We start from the raw sequence: 3,312 nt of genomic DNA, 5'->3' as shown, positions 1-3,312 counted from the left end.
TACAAAACTTACTTACTCACTTACTTTGGATGTTAATAGCATCTACATAATACAAGGGATGACATTCCGGACTTACAAGACCCACGCGGTAAACCGTCAGTGGCAAAACAAGACAAAGCAAGGGAGATATCTCAAACAAGATGTGCAGTTGCATTATAGTCTCCTAGCACTAAGGACTTGTGCCACAAGTGCTTATAGTCCCCTGGCACGTACGGACTTTCAAAACAAGATGTATAGTTGCATTATAGTCCCCTGGCACTAAGGACTTATGCCACAAGTGCTTATAGTGCCCTGGCACGTATGGACTTGTGCTACAAGTGCTTATAGTCCCCTGGCACGTATGGACTTTCCGAGAATGTCATCAAAACAAGATAATACTTGATATACAAAATAGGGATAATCATTCATGCTTGATCAAATACTTTTCAAAACAAGGTAAAGCAGAGCTTATCAAAACATGATAACATAGCTTTATTAAAAATACCACTCACATAGTTCTTGGTACGTCGGGATCAAGGCAAAGGTCCAAGTCCTACAAACACATGGCAAAACCTATTGAATTCACTTCTCACAACAAGTCTTACATGCATGCAAATGATCTCGGAAAAACATGCTGGAAGTCAAAACACTGTTTTACATGTCAGGAAGACATGCTGGGTACCAACCAGGTCTTTGCTAAGGTCCCACACCTCCTGGCCGAGGTGTGGTTACCTAAGCATCGGCGTGCAGTTGCATGCCGAGGTGCGCACAAGACAAACTAAAGGTGTAAGTGATCATGCAAGATAGGCCAAGGTGAGATACGATGCTCGGCTCAGTGTGAGGTCTAGGTAAGAGTGATCTCGGCGACTACACTTAGGGAAGTGACGTCTGGATATCTGGGTTTTCACCCGTGAAGAACATGAAGAACATGAACATGAAGACCATGAAGAATATGAATCCTAAACTCATAACTTCTTTATTACAAAAATCTGGAATTTCATACTATGAGTTCGAAAACATGGACCTGGGTACCCATACTTGAAGATCATGTGAAAACAAACACAAAACATGGATCTTGGCATGAGGTTTCGGATCAAAACATGACTTTTCTTGAAGAACACAGGAATGCTATTTTCTCTTTCTAGAACCGAACTTCGAAGCAATGCATGGCTTACAAATCATATTCAATCATGCAATGCAATAACATGAACATAAGGAACAACATGAGCAGATCAAGAATCTAACCTTAAAACACGGATCTAACGGTTTGATCTCTAGGGATCAAGCTTGGAAATCTACTTCCTCTCAAGAACTCCTCTTCTTCTCCTAGAGCTTCTCTCTCCTCTTCAAAAACAAGGATATAATAAATGATAGGTTTCTCCCTCTGTCGGCTGACTTAACACTCAGCTCGGACACGTGGCAACGGCTGGTTGGTTCTCCTCAAAAAGGTGATAGATTGACAAGACATGTGTAAGACAAAGTGTATCTAACAAGCTACTCGGTAAGGCACTCCAGCAAGTGATGACATCGGTTAAGGACAAAGCTTCGACAACTAAGGTGACAATGACCTCAGTGCCACACCTTGGCCTAGATGTGCCATACCCCGGTCTAGGTCATACCACTCCAGGACAAGATCACTTAGGTGCAAAGGTAACATTTCGGCCTAGATAACACACATCTCGGCCTTGGTGATGAACACCTCGGCCTAGATAATGACATCTCGGTCAATATGTCAGGGCGAAGGTGGAGGTCAAACAAAGTGGTTCCAAGACAATTCTAGACTGAAGATGACATCGGCTTGGAATGATCTAGACTTAACATAACTTAGGCTTGAGACACCAAGGAAGGAACAAAGCATGTACACAACACTTAGGCAAATCACATAAACACAAAACAAGGCATGGACCTTACTTAGGCAAAACAAGTCATAAACATGCAAATGCAAGCTTAACAAGTCATAATCATACAAATGCTCATGAACATGACTAAGACATAAATGTGGGTTGTTACAGTCGGCTAGTACATGTGGCCGGTCGGCCACTGATTTCCTGAACTTCCTCATTTTTCTGCAACAGAGAGCAAACAGAGGCATGACAGTGTATTTGTCAAGGAATGTGTGTACTGCCATACTCCTTATCATGTCTCAAGCTCAAAGGAGTGTGGCACTTGGCTCTCAAGCCACCAACCAAGCATTTTCAATGCATGGTGACCAAAGGACCAAGCTTGTACAAGTTTAATGCATGCACACATAAGACTAGAAAAGCCGCCACCCTATCATGCATGATCAAGGGTGACAACGACCAAGAATTGTGACACATTTCATCACTTTGAGTATGAAACGTCTCACATTTCTTGTTTTTGGATTAACGTCCGATCCAAACACAAGCAATGTGACACAAATGCTTATCTTGTTCATGTTTTACTTTGCTCAATTCTTGTTTACACATTTTACATTACCAAGCCATTCCTTAACCGGTTAGTCCAATGTGAAAGTCCTCTAATGAGAGGGGTCAACCAAAAGGGTGGCTTAGGAGATGAGAGAGATCATGCCTTTGACTAGGAAGAACCCTCATAAGAGGTTAAAACCATTTGAGCATAAACTCTAACTCATGCTTAAACACAACCTTAAGGCCAAGCAACCCCCAAAGCAAATTAAAGAGTGAAGAAATGAGGGAGGTGGCAAAATTTTAGTGTTGAAATGGCATGAGAAATAAGACTATAACATGCAAACAACTCATGTACAACATGTTAATAGCCAAAGGCAATCAAGAAGGTTGACAAGTTTGAGCAACACTTTTCTTTCTTCAGCCAAGATAAGAATCTAGGCTCAAGAAGGTTGGCTGGTTTGACCAACACTTTTTTCTTTCTTTAGCCGACATAAAGATCTAGGTTTAAAAAGGTTGGCAGGTTTGATCGACACTTTTCTTTTTTCAGCTGAGATAAGGATCACGACTCAAGAAGGTTGGCAGGTTTGACCAACACTTTTCTTTCTTCAGCCGAGATAAGGATCTAGGCTCAAGAAGGTTTTTATTTAGCTGAGATAAAAATCGAAACAAAAATCTCGGTTACAAAGGTTTAGTAGTTTCCTAAGTTGTTCTTCATCAGAGATAAGTATCTCGGCCGGAAAAGATGGGCAGGATGAGGTAAGGCCAAGCTAACTAGGCCGACTAGGCTTGCAGTAAAGATGAAACACTACAGAGAGGAAAAGTGCAGTAACCAAGCAAGGAGATGCTGAAAAAACACTAGGAAAAAATAACCAAGTGAATAGAAATGAAGAAAGTGTTTCATTCATTAAAAAGGTGATTACAAGAGGTGGGACTGGTAGTCCGGTTA

Source organism: Camellia sinensis, chromosome 1 (genome assembly GCF_055761805.1).
Source record: "Camellia sinensis isolate YWXY chromosome 1, ASM5576180v1, whole genome shotgun sequence".
Taxonomy (NCBI): Eukaryota; Viridiplantae; Streptophyta; class Magnoliopsida; order Ericales; family Theaceae; genus Camellia; species Camellia sinensis.
Note: the sequence above shows the minus strand (reverse complement) of the source record.